Genomic DNA, 20,908 nt, shown 5'->3' on the forward strand with positions numbered 1-20,908 from the left:
AGTTTGAAAATTACTTCCAAGAACTCAGCCGGAGTCAGCAATCCTACTTAAACTAACACCTTTTCTTTCTTATGTGGAGCTACATAAGATATAGTGCACTTGCCTATTATACCAGCAAGGCTAAGTCTATAATGCTAAAACCAATTTGTTCTTTATACTTCTTTGAGTGCAGGCAATTTTCTGTTCTTTGTGTTTGTTAATAAACTTGAACTCCTTGGTTAAGTAAATCTATGAGTTCTGATCTGAAGTGATTCAGACTAATTCTATGTTACCTTGAGTTAACAATACCTCTGTCCTTTTTGGCTTGGTTAGTACTGCTGATATGTACACCTTTAGCAGAGCTGGGTGGCTAGAGAGCACAAACTGGCAGAGTTTCACTTGGTACCCACAGCTGGAACTAAACATTTAGTTCCTCAAAACTATTATTTATTTATTAACTGTATATCCCACCATTCCTTCAAGGAGTTCAAGTTTACATACATGGTTTGCCCTCTCCTCATTTTATCCCCATAACAGTGCTGTGAGGTAGGTAAAAATAAGGTAAAGGACCCCTGTATTATTAAGTTTAGTTAAAGGTGAGTATGGTGTTGTGGCATTCACCTTGCTTTCTGGCTGAGGGAACCAGCGTATGTCTACAGACAGCTTTCTGGATCATGTGGCCAGCATGACTAAACCGCTTCTGGCACAACAGGACACCGTGATGGAAACCAGAGTGCATGGAAATGCCATTTACCTTCCCACCGCAGCGGTACCTATTTATCTACTTGCACTGGTATGCTTTCAAACTGCTAGGTTGGGGGACTTCCGGTCGGCGCCAGCATCTTAATGGCGGTCTTTGCCTTGAGCTCCGAGGCAGGACTGCTCCACGAGTTCGGGTCTGACCCGCTACGGCGAGCGGGGGACCCCTAAAATCACAGGCGCTGAAGCCTGTGAACAAGGAGATTCGGTGGGCACCTTTGCACCCCCCGGTATTGCGAAGGAGCCTTTTTAAAGGCTCCGGAGCGGCACCGGGTGTGAGTGCGGTGCTGAGGATCGTAACCCAGCTCGTGGAGCGAAGCCGCGTCGCCATTGACGGAGAGCGCCGATTCCTTCCTGAAAATTACCGATTGGCAACAAAACCTGTGAGTAGGAATTACAAAATATTTGAAAAGGACTATTTTTAAGAAGATTCGGCTGAAAACGGGAAAGGCAAAATTAAGGAAGTCAGCCTCCCGGAACTGCACGATTAACGCAGCAATGAAAAGAGCTAGCTGTATTTAAAGGGAACGTTTTATTTGAACTTTGCTAAACCCCGACATTGAAAAGACCTTCCCCCCACGTAGCGGGAGTAGGGGGGAAGGAAAAATTGGCTCAATTTAACCCGCTAGAAGAAGTAAGCTGTGAACGGGAAACTCTCCGCTGCCGATACCTTTGATCAGGCTGCCTGAGCGGTGAGCGCCTAGAAACGAACTGTCAAAAAGAGAGGACTACGGATACAAAGTAAGACTATATTTGAAACATAATAACGGGACTTTACTTGGCAGACCCAGATTTTTAAATGGCAACAAAGTAGGACTTTGGGTTGGATTTTATTTCCTTTGGGACATTGTATGGCTACTTGCTTCCCTGTTTCTTTGTTATTCCTGCTTGGATACAATTTCCCCCTCTAGAGGATTAAAAGAGAGACTGCAGTACTGAGGCAAGAACTGGGATTTTCCACTTGTAACTTTCCTGTGGGAACGACCTTGAGTTATGAGCACGCCACTGGATGAAATATCAACAAGAAGCAAAATAAAGCAAGCTCAAAAGCAGGCTCAGAAAAGAAGCTCTATATCAGGAGCAGCAGCTGGACAAGAAAAAGTAACAACAGCATCAATGGATTCTATGACACAGGCACTGCTCAAAATAAATCAATCTTTAGAAGTACTCACTAAGCAATCCACAGAGAACTCTAAGAAATTGACAGAATTAACAACAAGATTGGACCTGAACACAACGACAATATCGTCTAACACAGACTCTATAAATCGTTTAATACAAGAAAGTACGGAAACAAGGAAAATAGCTGAGACTGCTAAAATTACTGCCGAGGAAGTCAAGGGAAAATTTGTACCTATTGTAAAGAAGGTACATGAACATGATGCAACCTTAGCTCTTATGGAACTGGAGAGGAAAGGCAAGAATCTGAAATTGAGACTGGTACCAGAGGAGGAAGAGGGCAACCTTGGGGAATTTCTCACAGACAAATTTCAAGAATTTTGGACTGATGAATTAGAAGGAGAAGAAGATGAATTTGTAATAACTACAGCCTTCCGGATTGGCAGGAAGCAAGGCAAGAAACCAAGGGATTGTTTAATCACTTTAAGATCCAAGGAAGAAAGAGATAAAATACTGAACCTACATTTCCAGAAGGCACTGATTATTAAGAATTCTCAAATACAGATTTACAAAGATATTCCTAAATATTTTTTGGAGGTGAGGACTCAATTTAAAGACTTAGTGGACTTGTTGAAACAAAACAACACTCCATTCAGATGGGAGTTCCCACAAGGGCTGTCCTTTAACTTTAAAGGGAAGAAAATTAAAATAAAAACAATCCAAGATAAGGAACATTTTCTGGAGAGAAATTTTGAGGACTTTCAGAAAGGAACCGTGAGTGAGAGGGAAATACCGGATATTGCAAATCTATCATTTGGACTGACTCCAGCATCGACTGACCAGGAACAAGAACTTGGAGCGGTTGGTGGAAAAGACACCCAGTAACAAATATGTCTCTGCAACTTCTGAGTTGGAACTGCAATGGTCTTAACCATCCCCGAAAAAGGACTCAAGTGTTTCATATATTAAAGAAAGAGCAATTAGACATAATATGTTTGCAAGAAACTCATATTGCCAGAATACATAGAAAACTTTTGACAAATAAAAGATTAGGACTGGAATTTATTTCCTCAGATAAAGTTAAGAAAAGAGGAGTGGTGATCTATGTCAAGGAAAAATGGGAACCAAAAATGATTTTTAAGGATGAACAAGGAAGATTTCTGGCAGTGGAAATTCAAATGCAAGGAGAAAAAATTTTGATTGTAGGTATTTATGCACCTAATGAGGGGAAGGCTGAGTTTTTCAAGAAGTTGCATGAGACATTAACCGATTTCATGGACTATAAAATTATAATGATGGGCGATATGAATGGAGTTGTCTCCACAAACATGGATAAAGCTCAAAGACAAGTAATCTCTAAGGATGGGAGACTTCCAAAGACTTTTTTTGAACTGACTGACACAATGGACTTGATTGACATTTGGAGAACAAGGAACCCTCTGGAAAGAGAGGGGACCTTCTTCTCTGAAGCAAAAATGACATGGACCAGGATTGACCAAATATGGATTTCTAGTAATCTGGCACCAAGGGTTAAAAATACAGAAATCTGCCCAAAAACTTGCTCTGATCATAATGCAGTAAAGATGGAAATGAAATTGACAACAGCTGGAACTTTTAGATGGAGAATGAATGACACCCTTTTTAGAGATGAAGCAATTGTAAAAAAGGCCCAAAAGACTCTGAAAGATTACTTTGAAATAAATTTAGGAACAGACCTGGAAAGAAGAATAATATGGGACGCAAGTAAGGCTGTCATGCGTGGTTTTCTAATTCAACAAAATTCGATAAAAAGGAAACAACAGAATGAGAAGAAAGAAAAAATTTGGAATCAGATGAAAGAAGGAGAGAAGAAACTGAGGTCAAAACCAAAATCTCAGGAGATTTTAAGAGAAATAAAATATTACCAGACCCAATACATGGAACTGATGAATCAAGAAATAGAATGGAAAATAAAACAAATGAGGCAAAAAACTTTTGAATCAGCTGACAAATGTGGGAAATTGCTGTCATGGCAATTGAAAAAGAGACAAAAGCTGAACACTGTGATGTCCCTTGAAGTAGAGGGAAAATTTATAAATAAACCAAATGAAATTAGTAATTGTTTTCAAAGCTTCTTTAAGAAATTATATGCACAAGGGCCGAAAGATGAACAAGAGATAGAAGAATTTATTAAAAAATATGGACTATCAAAGATCTCGGAAAAAAATAAGAGGAGTTTAAATGAAAAAATTACGAATCAGGAAATTGAGGGTGCCATCCAGAATATGCAATTAGGAAAATCACCAGGGCCAGATGGACTGACGGCGAGATATTATAAAGCAATGAAGGAATGGTTAATACAACCATTGAAAGAAGTGTGTAACCAAATTTTGGAGGGGAAAAAGGCTCCCGAATCGTGGAAAGAAGCATTCATCTCACTTATACCGAAGACAGAAACTGAGAAACATCAAGTTAAGAACTACCGCCCTATATCACTCTTAAATGTGGATTATAAAATTTTTGCAGACATTTTAGCAAAAAGATTTAAAAAAGTGTTGTTAGAGGAGATTCATAAAGATCAAACAGGCTTCCTCCCAGGGAGACATATGTCAGATAATGTAAGGAATATTATAGATATTTTGGAACTACTGGAGACTGATATAAATAGAAAAGCAGTCTTAATTTTCGTGGACGCGGAGAAAGCCTTTGACAATATCTCTTGGAGTTTTATGAAGAGGAATCTCCATGGGATGGGGGTAGGCCAAAACTTTGAAAACGGTATAGGTGCAATATATTCAGAGCAAAAAGCTAAATTAATTGTGAATGGTGTAGTCATGGATGAAATCCCAATAGAAAAAGGGACACGACAGGGCTGCCCAATATCCCCTCTATTGTTTATATCGGTCCTGGAGGTGTTGTTGAATATGATTAGAAGGGACCAGCTGGTTGAAGGAATACACCTCGGAGCTAAACAATACAAGTTAAGAGCATTTGCAGATGACCTAGTTTTGACTTTACAACAGCCAGAAGTCAGCACAAAAAGAGTTTTAGAGTTAATTGAAATATTTGGTCAGGTGGCTGGTTTTAAATTAAATAAACAAAAGACAAAGGTACTGGAAAAAAATCTAACGATGGGGGAAAAAGATAGTTTTCAAAAAGAAACTGGCTTGGAGATAACAAAAAAGGTGAAATATCTAGGGGTGAATCTAACATCTAAAAATATGAATTTGTTTAAAGACAATTATGAGAAATGTTGGTTGGAAGTGAAGAAAGATTTTGACATATGGTCTAGACTGAGATTATCCTTGTTAGGCCGAATTGCTGTTATTAAGATGAATGTATTGCCGAGATTGTTGTTTTTGTTTCAGACACTGCAAATTATAGACAAGATCGATTGTTTCAAGAAGTGGCAGAAAGATATATCTAAATTTGTCTGGCAGGGCAAAAAACCCAGAATAAAATTTAAGATTTTAACTGATGCAAAAGATAGGGGGGGTTTTGCGCTGCCGGACTTAAGACTTTATTATGAAGCAGCAGCTTTCTGCTGGCTGAAGCAATGGCTGCTTCTTGAAGACACAGATATTTTAGACTTGGAAGGGTATGATAACAATTTTGGCTGGCATGCATACTTATGGTATGACAAGGTTAAGATCTATAAAGGCTTTAAAAATCATATTGTCAGGAAAGCTTTATATAATGTTTGGAATCGATATAAGGATTTGTTGGAAAATAAAACACCCAGATGGTTGTCACCAATGGAAGCTAGAGCGGTAAAAAAACTTAACATGGATTCGAATTGGCCAAAATACAGTGAAATTATAGAATATGATGGTGAAGAAGTTAAATTACAGAGCTTTGAGAAATTAAAATCCAAAGTTCGAGATTGGTTACATTATTATCAGATAAATGAGACTTTTAAGCAGGACAAGAAACTAGGTTTTCAGAAAGAGAGGTCAAAATTGGAAACAGAATTGTTAGAGACCAATACTAAGAATTTGTCTAAAATGTATAACTTGTTGCTGAAATGGAATACACAGGATGAAACAGTTAAATCAGCTATGATTAAATGGGCACAAGATTTAGGTCATGATATCATGTTTGCTGACTGGGAACAGTTATGGACCACAGGCCTTAAATTTACGGCATGTAGTGCCTTGAAAGAAAACATAATGAAAATGATCTATAGATGGTACATGACTCCAGTCAAGCTTGCAAAGATATATCATTTGCCCAGTAATAAATGTTGGAAATGTAACGAATGCGAAGGAACTTTTTACCATCTTTGGTGGACCTGCCCAAAGGTTAAAGCCTACTGGGAAATGATCTATAACGAAATTAAGAAAGTCCTTAAGTGGACATTTGTAAAGAAACCGGAGGCTTTTCTCTTGGGCATGGTCGGCCAATTGGTACCAAAGAAAGATAAGACTTTTTTTATGTACGCAACTACAGCAGCAAGAATTCTTCTGGCAAAGTATTGGAAGATGCAAGAATTACCTACTCTGGAAGAATGGCAGACGAAGGTGACTGAATTCATGGGACTGGCAGAGATGACCGGCAGAATCCGTGATCAGAGGAGGGAGACAGTGGAAGAGGACTGGAAAAAATTTAAATTATATCTTAAGAACTGTTGTAAAGTTTCGGACTGATAAAATGTTAAGGGTTAAGAAACAGAGAACTATAGCTGTAAATATTCAAGTTGAGAAAATTTGGAGGGAAATCAAATTTTGAAAAGGAATGAAGGATTGCTAAAAAATTTTTGAAACAGGGGTGCAGTGAAGGGGAGGCATGGGGAAGTCATGTATTGTTTGTTTATTTGTGTGTTTTTTGTTTTATGAAAATTAATAAAAATTATTTAAAAAAAAAACAAACAAACTGCTAGGTTGGCAAGAGCTGGGACAGAGCAATGGGAGTTCACCCCGTCACGGGGATTCGAACCACCAACCTTCTGATTGGCAAGCCCAAGAGGCTCAGTGGTTTAGCTGTGAGGTACATTAGGCTGTGAGACAGTGACTCATCCACGGTCACCCAGTGAACTTCATGGCTGAGGAGAACCCTGGTCTCCCAGGTCCAATATTCTAAATACTTTGCCATGCTGGTCCTCCAGTACATAAGAACTTCCCTGCCCTGGCACAGTAGGTTGCAGCCACTGTTGATTCTCTGCGTCTTTAAGCTGCAGCAACTGATATTCATCTGAACTGGCTTTCCATATTGCTTTCCAGGATAAGGAAAGCGATTGGAGGAAATGTGCCTCATTTGCTTGGATTCACAGGTGCACAGAGTGCTGTTACACTCATGCTCTTCTTGCGGGCTTTCCATGGACAACTACAGTAGCTGGATGCTGTGATAACAGGATACTAGACTAGCTGGGGCCTTTGGCCTACTCCTCCAGGTCTCTTAATGTTTTTATCATGACTCCCCAAAAGTCCATAGGGATGCCGCAGTAGGACAGGGGTGGTCTATGTGGTACTGTCTTACCAAAGGCAAGGTGGTTCTTTTCAAATGAGATTCAGAAGCAGTACAAAATACACAAGTGAGTGAGAAGATCAAAGATTGTATTCTAAAACAGCAAGCAATGTATACATACCAAGGAAGCACTTCAATCTGCCACTTGGAAGCCCTCAAGAAGCAGCAAAGCAGCTCCCCCAGGTACCCTCAGTTTGCACAGCCCTGTGGCCGATCAGTCCATGCATGAGCTTCAAAGAAACTCTGCCCAAACGATCCAATTTTATAGATAGCCTGTGTGACTTGCCAGACTGGCTACTGTGCAGATCATCCATTAACCATCCTCTCTCAATGCCTTACTTTCTCAAAACAATGTCCAGCATCAAAGAAGGTACCCAGCATTATCCGCCACAATTGATTAAGGCAGCTGTTGTGGGGTTTCACCTCCTCCCAATGTTCTCAGGACGTTAAAGACTGTTCTCACACCATCAAAAAACTTAAGAGTGAGGGGGGGGGGAGAGGAACAGAGGCAAGAAGGGTAACTGTGTCAGATCACTAACTCGTCAATACATTTTGTCTTCCAGACAAGAAGACAATTTAAAAGAAGGGGATGTCTATCATATGTGTTGGAACTGTGAGAAGATGAAAAAATTCTGGGATTTAATATATAATGAATTAAAGAAACTCTTTAAGTACACTTTCCCAAAAAAGCTGGAGGCTATCTTATTGGGCATAATAAGGGAGGAAATTAAAAAAGAAGACCAAACTCTATTTCAATATGCTACAGTAGCAGCCAGGATTCTTGTTGCCCCAAAATGGAAACTACAGGAAACTCCAACAATAGCTGACTGGCAGATTAAACTTTTTGAGTATATAGGTAAAGGTAAAGGTACCCCTGCCCGTACGGGCCAGTCTTGACAGACTCTGGGGTTGGTGCGCCCATCTCACTCAAGAGGCCGGGGGCCAGCGCTGTCCGCAGACACTTCCGGGTCACGTGGCCAGCGTGACACAGCTGCATCTGGCGAGCCAGCGCAGCACACGGAAACGCCGTTTACCTTCCCGCCAGTAAGCGGTCCCTATTTATCTACTTGCACCCGGGGGTGCTTTCGAACTGCTAGGTTGGCAGGCGCTGGGACCGAGCAGCGGGAGCGCACCCCGCCGTGGGGATTCGAACCGCCGACCTTTCGATCGGCAAGCCCTAGGCGCTGAGGCTTTTACCCACAGCGCCACCCGCGTCCCTATTTGAGTATATAGAACTGGCCAAAATGACTTATAAAATACGAGATCAAAAAGGATCAAAGTTTGAGGAAGAATGGGGCAAATTTGTTGCGTATATTAAGATAAATTGTAGAAGCTTAAAAACTGTAGCGGGTTTGACATAAACCATGTGATGTACATAGAAGGGGTATAAGAATCTGCAGGAGAAGATCTGTATTAAGAAAGCCGATGTGGGGAAGAAGGAAGTCAGGGCGTGAACATGCGCTTTGTAAATAAGACAATGCAAAATGTGGACTTTAAAATATTGTTTTATTTATTTATTTTCTTATGTTTTTTCTTCTTTGTTATTTTTGTTTAATCCGTATTTGTTTGTGAAAATCAATAAAAAGCAGGGTTGTTTTTTTTTTAAAAAAAAACCCAAAACATTTTGTCTTCCAGATGCACTATGTTGATTTTCCATGCTGTAGAACTTTTGTAGGCTTTTGTGGGGTTTAGAGAGCAGTGTGGGGAGAAAGCATAGAATGGACCTTTCCCTGGTTCTTTACGGTTAGGACTTGCTCCTGTGGCTAGAGCTGGTGTAATCCATAAACCGACTGAGCTTCCATAGGAGAGAAGGGGGGGGGGAATGGCAGAAGTGAAAAAAAGAACAAAAATGCATTATGGCAGGGAGCACCCTGCTTTGGTATTTTAAGAGGCTAGCCTGCAGGCCCTATTACAATGAAACAACTGAAGCTCAATTCCCAGCAACACTTTTGTTAGGTCAGATATTCCAGTCACAGGAATTAGAACATGATATGCATAGCATAAAGTGTCAGGTAGAATGACTGGTTTTCTAAGTGATTCCCCCTGTAGGGAGCAAACTTAACAACCAAGCAAAAAAACACTTCTGCAGTCTCCTCTACCCAGCCGTGTGCAGGGTAGCAATGGTGGCACTGAATCAAAAGGCATTTCTGCATGATGACTTCCAAGACCTGACAAATATGGGCTTGCTATAGGAAAGCAAGCCATAAATGTTTTTTTAAAAAAAATTGTTTGCAAATGCTCATTCAGCTATGGGCAAAGCTCACTGTAATCCTATCACAAGCTGAGGGTGAAATGAAACCTTACAAGAAACATAGGAGCCACTGCCAAGAATGATAGCTCCATTTCAAGCTTCCCCTCACCTTTCTCTAATATGCGCTGTTAATTTATGGTGTTGTTCATTAAGCATCTTTATAACCCATCTCTCATCATGGTAGATCTCAGGGCAGGGTTTAAAATACAAGCTACATAAAGTAACGGAAACAGTTAAAGGTTATTTCGGATGTAAGAACAAAGGGGCAAGCATGGCTTCTTTGTTTCTCTGTGTAGATAGCTAGGACTACAGAACACTTTCCTATCAACTATGTGCTTCCTTTACTAAACGAAAGCTTTCGTACTTTATACCAGATCTCAGTTTGAATACCTTTTGACTAAAGTTGTGCTCCAAGCAAGGATTCACTTAGCTAAAGTTAAGTTCTGCTGCAGCATATAAAAACTCTGTATGCTAAGATGTTGCTCTTAATACTACTTTGCTGCTGCTGTGTATTTTAAGAGTTTGTGTTGAATGTGTCTCTTACAGGTTATTATGTTTTATGGTTCCAGGCATTCAATGATTGTTTTGATGGCTGTTTTACTGTTGTTTCCTGCCCAGAGGTCAAGTTAGAAATACTGGGTGGGCAATATCCAGCTCCCTTGTCCTGTCAGTGCAAGAATTTCTGCTTGTGCAATGAATGGTACGTTCCCCTGCATACATTGCACCCTTCACATATTTATTCCTGAGGCTTGGGAAACCCCCAGAACAGAATTAGGGGATGTGAAGGAGGAATATGATGGGGTAGGGGGGAGGCCCAATGAGCAAGCAGAAACCTTGCACTGATGGTATGGTTACTTATCACTACTTTGTCTACAAACCATTTTAATTAATCAATCAACTGTGTGCATTTTAAATGTTGGAAACATGGGGAAAGGGATATGCATTTATTTCTGACATCAACGAGACAGGCACTTTTCCACCTGGCTACACGGAACTGTGTACAAAAACCAAAGGAAGAATTAGACTGATTTTTAAAAAGCACCATCGTTACAAAGGTTAGATGCAAACCAGAATCATAATATTGGAAAGGAGAGAACTGGACTTTTCAAGGCTCAGCAGCTGTGATAAAAACTATCCTCTAGATAATCCATTGTTAAACAGAGCAGCCTTTTTATGTTCTAATTGAGCATGGCCGTGTCGTAAAAAATAAATATACATTTCTAATGCTTTGACAAAGACACAGTTATCAGGGTTTTTGTGTGAAGAGAATGAAATCACTTTAATGATAATATGTACAGTTTATATTATAGGTGCTTAACGGACGATTGTTTGGAAATCTGTTCATGATGAAGGGGCCCTTTATAAATTTATGGTGAATCTGCCTAGTTATTATTATTAATAATAATCATACTAATTAACTTTATGCATCACTTTTCCTCTGAAGAGCTTGGAGTGGCTTACATGTAGCTCCCTGATGATCTCCAACCCAGGCAAGGCCACATCTGCTTCGTTTCAAGAATATTCAGGCCATGTTCTGAGTAGCATTAATACTGCTTAATAAACTCTTACTGGCCATGTGAGGGAGTCAAATATCTTGGAATTAGAATACCCTCATATTCCATTATAATTCTAGGATACCTGAAGGATTTGCACAAAGCCACAAAAAACTGAATTAATAATTATATTATTGTCAGCTAAAATTCTCCTAGGTAAATACTGAAAGAGTGACAATGTCTCAGCAGTTTGAGAATAATTGAATAAGGCATCATAGTCTGCTTTTAAAATTATCTATTGCGTTAGGAGAGAAGAGCAGTGTAGTTCTTGTAACAAATTAACTCGAGGGAAGAGTGCAGTTATGCTCATGTCCTCCTTGCAGACATTTCCTTGACCATTGTGAGAACAGAACGGGTGCATTCAGATGCAGGGATTATTATGTTAAGTTTTCCCAATTATAATGTTAGCGCTTCTATCCCGGATTCTGATGTACCTTTTGTCCTGCATCACCTGTTGCATTGTGGAACGGTGACTTTATGACTGATACACTGCCATGTCGCACTAAATTTTAAATGATGGGAAAGAACTGTATGCCAAAATACCAGTCCAAAGTTTCTCATGTGAAATTACAGCACAAAACCCCTTTGTGATTTTCCAGGTTAGCAGGGTTGCAAATGGGTAAGACCATGAGTAGGCAAGCAAAGGCCTGGTGGCCGGATACGGCCCAATCGCCTTCTAAATCCAGCCCGCAGACAGCCTGGGAATCAGTATGTTTTTAAATGAGTAGAATGTGTGCTTTTATTTAAAATGCATCTCTGGGTTATTTGTGGGGCATAGGAATTCGTTCAGTCCCCCCCCCCAAATATATATATATCGTCCAGCTCCCTACAAGGTCTGAGGGACAGTGGACCAGCTCCCTGCTGAGAAAGTTTGCTGACCCCTGGATAAGACACTAACCCTCTGGGATTGCTTTTGACCTTGCAATCAATGATAACATAAAAAAGCATATCAATTCCCATTAAGTCCTTGGTCCCCACCTCAACGCAGACCTTGTTCGTGCCCCTATGATATGGTTGGTGGTATGACATTGGCCCAGTCAGAACGGCTGTGCAGTAAGTTGCAATGGTCGTCTGCTGCACTTTAGGGCAGGTAAGCCACACGCCCCAAGAGCCAATTGGCAGCTCCAGTGGGCTTTAGGGTCTCTGGCAAGCACTCTGGCTTGAGCCCACTATTGAGGGAGCCATGGTCATGTGACATGTGCAAGCAATGCGCACATGTTGTGGGATGTGCTGACATGTCATGCACATGCCATGTGGATTGTGCAACTGATGTCTGCATGCCCCACAGTGTGCATGAGTGAGGTGAGGCAATCAGGTGGCGTGCATGCATGGGTGCCATAGAATTTTGAGAGGGCCTGGTTCCCACCTTGAATTTTTTGGGGTGGCCTTGGCCCCTCAGCCCCCCTAGATGGCACCCCATCAGGAGAAAATTCTCATTCTAGTCCACTCCACAGCCTTAACCAGAGGCTTAGTCTCGTGTAGAGATGGGAAGACCTGAAAAACCCCCAGAAATTTTTTTTTCCCCAAAGCCCCTTAGTCTGGAAAAATTGAAAAAACACACACCATTTTTCTCCATTTTTTTTTTCTGGGAAAAAAAGGGGGGACCACTGGGGTCCCCCCCTTTTCCAGTTTTTTTTTCCTAGGCCTTTCCATCAGGGCCTTTTCAGCCTTTGCCCGGCTTGGTGGAACGCTCTACCGCAGGAGATCAGGGCCCTGTGGGATTTGGCATCTTTCCACAGGGCCTGCAAGACAGAGCTGTTCCACCTGGTCTAACCCCCCCTCTCATCTTTATTTTTTTGATGCTCCCTGCTCCTGCCAACCTAGCAGTTTGAAAGCACGTCAAAGTGCAAGTAGATAAATAGGTACCGCTCCGGCGGGAAGGTAAAGGCCATTTCCGTGTGCTGCTCTGGTTTGCCAGAAGCGGCTTAGTCATGCTGGCCACATGACCCGGAAGCTGTACGCCAGCTCCCTCGGCCAATAAAGCGAGATGAGCGCCACAACCCCAGAGTCGGTCACGACTGGACCTAATGGTCAGGGGTCCCTTTACCTTTCAACTTATATTTTAATCAACTTTTTGTTTGGTTTTTGTTTGTTTGTTTTGTTTTGTTTTTAATGCTTTTACTGTATTATATTCGGTGTTAGCCACCCTGAGCCTGGTCTTGGCTGGGGAGGGTGGGGTATAAATAAATAAATAATAATTATTATTATTACTATTATTATTACTAGTATCGTTTCCCCAGCAGTGCCATCACTGTCTTCCCTGCTCACCCTCTCTCCCTTCTGATTATTAACCACAGCCCCGATTGCTGTGGACAGAAGTTAGCTACCAGCTGGTGGGCTGTGAAGGGATTTAATCTACAGCCTCGATGGCGACCAGGGCTGTGAGATTTTTGGCTTCCTTGGAGCAGCATTTGTCTTGTGGTTGTTTATGTACATTGACATTTGTAACAACTTGTCACTGGAGAGGTTGGTCTGGATCCATAATATAAATAGGTTGGGGAAAACCCTTTTCCCACAGGAGGGGGATCCCCTTAAGGGGGTCTTGGGATGTTGCTCCATGGCCTAAGATCCATGTGATGTTGGCATAGTAAATGCGGTCCCAGGTTGCTTGAGAAACCCTGGAACGGTGCTTCATGCAGTGGGCCCCCCAGGGAACATGCAATTCCCTTTAATGTTATCCCAGCATTTGGTTTGAGATGATAGAATTAGCCAGCAAGGGGGCTACACAATCATTGGATCCCTGACCTATGCAAAAACCATTTGGAAAAACCTATGCCACACCATTTCGGGCCTGTGCATATCTGCTCAATCCCATAGACACCTCACTGAATGCATTAATTTCCTATAAATGATCACATAATTTCTGGGTGGAACAATACCTCCAGAGCAGTGTTTCATGAGAGCTCAGCAAGACAAATGATGTGATGCAAGATAGCACCTGTCTTTCAACAGATCCCTTAACTATTTTAAATACTTGCGCTAAAATAAGAGGCTTCATAATTTATCACCTGCAATGTAAGCACCTTCACTTTAATGTTGGTTATAGCAGGAGGTAGTCAACTGAATCATTCATGTGTAAGTGTCATTATGAGCCTTATTACAGTGCTTAGTGTAATAAAGCTAGTCTGCAATTCATCTGTAAAATGTCTGTCCTTTGAATGTGCATAACATCTTTCTGTTTGCAAATATATCCGTGTGGCTACCTCTGTGGTCTCCAAAAGCAAAAATAGAATAAATGAAAATTTGGAGAAGCACCTTTTTGCCAGGTGGGCACAATTACCCAATATTGTGCATTTTTGTAGGGATGTTCAGCCTCATCCCACCCTGGGAACCATGCTATGCTTATTGAAACAATGGGCTTCTCCCAAAATTCATCAGTGGCTCCCCCCCCCCCCCCCGGATCCCCCGATTGGTTTCAAATCATGCTGCTGGCTTTTCACATTATTGTCCTATAACCATGTTAGTTTCTCTCCCGTAACCTTTGTATATGAACAAAATTGTGTCCTCTTATGACATGAGAGCAGTGCTGGAGACACAGACAGCTTGATTACAAGTCCAGTGGAAGCTCCAGTTGTTGTTGTTGTTGTTGTTGTTGTTGTGTAGTCGTTCAGTCATGTCCGACTCTTCGTGACCCCATGGACCAGAGCACGCCAGGCACTCCTGTCTTCCACTGCCTCCCGCAGTTTGGTCAGACTCATGTTTGTAGCTTCAAGAACACTGTCCAACCATCTCGTCCTCTGTCGTCCCCTTCTCCTTGTGCCCTCCATCTTTCCTAACATCAGGGTCTTTCCCAGGGAGTCTTCTCTTCTCATGAGGTGGCCAAAGTATTGGAGCCTCAGCTTCACGATCTGTCCTTCCAGTGAGCACTCAGGGCTGATTTCCTTCAGAATGGATCGGTTTGATCTCCTTGCAGTCCATGGGACTCTCAAGAGTCTCCTCCAACACCATAATTCAAAAGCATCAATTCTTCGGCGATCAGCCTTCTTGATGGTCCAGCTCTCACTTCCTTACATCACTACTGGGAAAACCATAGCTTTAACTATACGGACCTTTGTTGGCAAGGTGATGTCTCTGCTCTCAGTGTCTCCCAGTGCATGTACAGATCTGTAATTTTAGCAACACTTACCCCCCTCATTGCCATATTTCCTCATTGCATTTCCCCATATTTCCTCATTGCATAGACACAGCTGTCATGGACTCAGAAGTCAATAGAGAAGCTATTACTCATACCAGACTTCCATTGTTACGTGTGCTAATTGAAGTTGCTGAGGATGCATTTTTCTGTCTTAAAGGATGCTTTCCTGGACATTCTTGAATTTTGATATGTATTTCAAAACCAGCATAGGTGGCAAACATATGTAAAGAACTGGTATGGTTGGGGATGGGGACCCCTCACTGAGCATATTAATTATTTTAATTATACGGCCTAGGACCCTCATACCTACGGGACCGCCTCTCCAGGTATGTCCCTCGGAGGACCTTGCGGTCTTCAAACAACAACATCTTGGAGGTCCTGGGCCACAAAGAGATTAGGCTGGCCTCAACCAGAGCCAGGGCTTTTTCGGCTGTGGCTCCGATCTGGTGGAACGCTCTGTCACAAGAGACTAGGGCCTTGCGGGACTTGACATCTTTCCGCAGGGCCTGCAAGACAGAGCTGTTCCACCAGGCCTTTGGCTAGGGCACAGCCTGACCCCCTCCTGTGGTAATTCTTCACAGAATCTCTAGCCCAATGGTTGCCATCAATTTGATTTGAACTGATTTTATAATGAATTGATTTTAGAATGCTGTATTATTTTACTGTTGTTAGCCGATCTGAGCCCAGCTTCAGCTGGGGAGGGCGGGATATAAATAAAATTATATTATTATTATTATTTATTTTGAGGCTGTTTTCTTGTCTCATTGACTGTTGTGACCTTCCCATGCTGCTGTCCTACTTTGCACACATGAAATGTAACAATAGGTTGGATATTTCGGTTCTACAAGTTTTGTGTTGTGGTTATAACCTCAAGAACTACATAATATATACATATTTAAATGCATCTACACTTTGGAATGCCCTGTCTATTGAAGGCAAGTGCCTTCAGTGTGTTCTTTTTTTCTTTTCTTTTAGAAGTAACATATTTAAAAGTAACATATTTAGAAGTAACATATGGAAGTTACATGAGTTTTCTCTCTGCAGCCTTCGCAGGTGCCTGCACTTCAGTTAAAGCTCAGGAGGAGGCATCATAAGGTACCGTGATGCCTCCAATGTGGTTTTTGTCAGTCTGAAAGTTCAGGCAGCGGGGAAGGCTGCAGAGTGCTGGAGAAAATGTTTAATGGAAAGAAAGCACTTCACAAGAGCAAGGTAAGCTGAAACACCTGCACCCACTGAAATTCTTGCCCCCCCACCCCCCATGCCCCCCATGCCCAACAGGATAATTATGTGCATTGAGTGCAAATGTCTGAAGTCATGCAAAAACACTCAGAAGCTGTCTTCAAACCAGGGTGGTGTTTGCATGGTGAAACATTGAGCCAGGTGCATCTCACACTCTGTACATCTATACACACACACACACACACACACACACACACACACACACACAAACACTGCCAGAGTATTCTAATAGGGCTTACACCTTTCTTCAATCAGTATGCTCCTCCAAATAGTCTATTTCTGTTCCTGTCTATTGGTTTTCGGTATCACAGCCTCTTCAGACAAATGACCTCAGCCACAGGGAACATCTGCTTTGGATTGCCTTTTCTATCTCTACTCTAACCTTAACTGCCAGGGCCTGACAGCTGCGTAAAGAGAATGAACAGAGTGAGACCAACTATAGGATCAACAACTGCCATGAATCTGTCCTACTCCTTATGGCCCAGCAGAAAGTTTTCTTAAATGCTATATCCAGAGGACTGGAAGTAGACAGGAAAATCGTGTCTTGCTTCCATCCAACACATGCAGGCAGAAGCTCTTACTTGTACAAAATAAAGATACATTTATTTAGACTAGTAATGGTACAGGGCTCAGGAAACATGATTCAAGAGATCAAGAACAAGGCAGAAGTTCAGAACTGGGCAGAAGTGACTAAGATGTCCCAACAAGTTTTCACACCCTTCCCACCAAGCTCTTAAGCTGCAGGGCTTGTGGAAAACAGCTTGTTTCTATCTACTTGTGTGAAATTTCATCTACTGTTCTCACCCTCCAAATGGTTACAAGTTAGTATAGTAGATGTGGAGTACAGCCCCCATCAGCTCCAGCCAACATGGTGAATGAAAGGAGCTGTAGCCCAGACTGTAGAGGGCATCATATTGGCCCCCCAATGTTAGTAAGCAGAACACTGTAAGATGCCTGTGGACTGCAATATCCAAGCACTGGCCATTTGTGAAGCCTGTTGAAAAAAAGATATATTTCTCTCATCTACTGCTTTGTAGTCCTGGAGCACTTAGCAATAGCATTCAGAAGAATTTGCAAGACCGGAAGGAACCTGAAACTCTAAAGGCACTCAAACAGAAGCAAGATGGAATTGAAAGTGCCTTTCCTTAAACTTCTGTGATGTCTTCCACTTTTCTGGGGGAGTTGCCTCCTCCTACCCAGTCCTGCTCTCAGAAATAAACACCACCAGCTTGTGCGAAAAGAGTGCAACACCTAATTAAATTAAGTGACAAACATAAGTTTTTGAGTTTAAATCCAGCTCTTCAAGTTAATTAATCAGAGATCGTCAGTGCCAGGTCCATAGGGACTTGCAGTTTCTTTCCATACCCACACGATTGCCAATTATTAGCCCACACTACAATTCCAATATAACCACAGTTAGAGTGGAATTATGACATTTCTCTTCCAATTAACAGAACCTTATCATTTGCAAAATGTCGGTTCTTCAGTGTTACTGCCTCTCCACGCTTAGCCTGTGCAAATACCCTTAGGATCCAACAGCTTCTGGAGGACTTTAGGCATGTTTCTTTGTCTATACCAGGAGAGGGTACTCTGCTGAGTGTTTCTTTGGTTCCTCTGCTGATAGACTTCAGGAAAATTCTGAGTTTATTTTCAGTAGACAGGTGTACATTCTCAAGCATGGGATACACATGCCAGAGGTAGATTTAGCATGATGCAATGTGACCCTGCTGGTGGAAGGTTCAAGGTGAATATAAAGAGGAAAGCCATACCATCTGAGTAAACCAACAGTCAACGCCAGGTGGATGCACATATACTCTTCAAATACATGAAGATCTGCCACATACAAGTGGGCAAAGACTTATTCTATGCCAAGCCAGAGGGCATCCAGAGGGTGGCATATGATGAGCTTAAGTTACAAGATCGTAGATTTTAGTTGAACATTAAGAGAAGCGTCTTAAGAGTAAGAACAGTTTGACTCTTAATCTCAGGGCCATGGGTTTGAACCCAGAATTGGGCAAGAGATTCCTTTTTTAAAAATAATATTTTTTATTAAGTTTTCCATTTAACAATCCAATCATATCACATTAATTATTCCAAATTATACCAATACATATCATAAAGTCCAAATATTTTGCCAAATTATAATTTTTTGTTGTGGATTCCCATGCTTCGAGTTCAGTAGGGTCCAATCATCTCATATTTCTGCTGCTTTTAGTGTTCACCAGTCCCATCTTTCAATCTTCTTGTTGTTATCCTTTTTCTTCTTCATAGCCTCTGAGTTGTTTCCACAGGCGAGTTGAGGTAAGCGATATTATGCTTCTGTGTGAACTTTGTAAGGCTCTCCCTTCTTTAAAAAAAAGCTGGTAAGTCTTTTGTTTGCAATAAATCCTCATGCGCGGTTATTTATGCCGAATCCATCCAAAAGTCCTCCTCAGGTGGCAGACGCCATCTTTCTCAGTTCCGATGAAATGGAATCTAGGCGTTTGCTCATTAATTTTCCCAGACAAGTTGCACCATAAATTAGCCTTTCCAGGTGGACAAAAGATTGCATTGCATTGCAGGGGGTTGGACTAAATGATCCTTGTGGTCCCTTCCAACTCTTATGATTCTATATTTCTCCCTCTCTGGAGACCCTCAAGCAGAAACTAGACCATAGGTGGTCAACATGGTGCCCTCAATACATTATGGACTACAAATTTCATCCTCCCTGATCATTGGCCATGCTGCCTGGTGCTTATGGGAGTTGTGGTCCAGGGAATACACCATGTTGGCTTCTCCTAGGTTAGGCAGTCATCTGTTGGGGATGCTCAGACTCTGGATTTCTTCCAGCAAGCAGGGGAATGGTCCATAGAGCCCTCTCCATAATGCTATGTTCATTAAATCGATGATTTCTAACATGTCTTACAGTATCCTTTTAGTAGAAATTAGATAATAAAATATAAACAATATATGCACCAACATTAGCACAAAAAATTATGATACTGAACTGAGCCTAATGCAAATATTTAAAACTGATAATCCTGACTAGAAAGCCAGTTTGCAAAACTCGCTGGTAAAAAGCAAACATGAAGGACTTAAGTATAAAAGCAGACACTCTTGTCTGGGAAAATGTATGCATCAATTCAAAAGAATACTATTAAAAAGAATCGTTAATTCAACATCTCTGAGAAAATAAATCCAAAAATTCCATAAACTTGTAAATATTTAGTGTTGATTTATTACATTATCAGTGTGCCTTTCTTCCAAGGATGGCAGGTTTCCCCACTCTTCATATCTTATCCTCACAAATACCTTTTGAGGTATGTTAGGGTGAAAGATCATAGGTGGCACATGAGGTTTTGTAGTTGACTTTGGTTTTGAATCAAGTATCTGCTCATCTAGACTGACCCTAATTTCTATATAACATGGCATAATGTGTTGCTAGGATGTTAACCAGTCAAGGGTCTTATTATTGCAAGCTGAATCATCAGCAAAGACCATTGGTCCTTGCTGCTTCTCTTCCTAAAAAACTACTATCGACTTGCTTGTTTGCTTGTTGTCTTTTTTCCTTGGATCCATAGGAGCTGAGAGATGCAGCAACAGTAGTGAGAAAGAGGAACAGCAGCTGCCACCGCCAACTCACTCTCCTGCCTGCCAGCCTTCTCCCTGGAAAGTGAACTTGGCAACACATCAGCAGCAGCAGCCATTGGCATTGCCAAGCACTGATTAGTTGGTCCCACCAAGGAAGGAGTCTCCCTCAAGAGGCTACACAATTTGAAGTTGTCACTGCCAACCAGCAAGAACTGCACCATATGACTCGTGTTCATGTAGCTCAGCAGTTGCTATTAAGCCCTTGCAGGCATGTAAGGGCATCCATCCAAGAATGTGGCAAAACAGTGTTATTAAAGTCAATTTAGGCTGCAATTCTAACCCCGGTTCACTGGGAGCAAACCCCATTTACAGTGGTACCTTGGTTCTCAAACGCCTTGGTTTTCAAATGCCAAAAACCTGGAAGTGTTTCGGTTTTTGAACATTTTTTGGAAGCCGAACGTCCGATGCGGACATCAGCTATTTTTTTCACCTGCACCAATCAGAATCTGTGCCTTGGTTTTTGAACATTTCAGAAGTCAAACGGACTTCTGGAATGGATTAAGTCTGACCCTTTTGTTTTTGCTATTTATTTTGCATTTTTGTTTTTGAGGCTTTTTCAGTTAATTTGATTTTGAGACTGTGTGGAACCCAGTTCAGCTACTGATTGATTGCGGAAATGGATAAAAGCCCCCCATCCAAACAATGACTATCATCAGTGCAGGTAAGGAAAATAATTAATTTCATTTTTTATCATCTACAGTACTGTCTTATTTATTTTATCGTACTGTACATTGATTATTGCTTTCATTTTATGGATCAACGGTCTTGTTTGATAGTAAAATTCATGTTAAATTGCTGTTT

This window comes from Podarcis erhardii (assembly GCF_964252035.2).
Source record: "Podarcis erhardii genome assembly, chromosome: 6".
In the NCBI taxonomy this organism is placed as follows: Eukaryota; Metazoa; Chordata; class Lepidosauria; order Squamata; family Lacertidae; genus Podarcis; species Podarcis erhardii.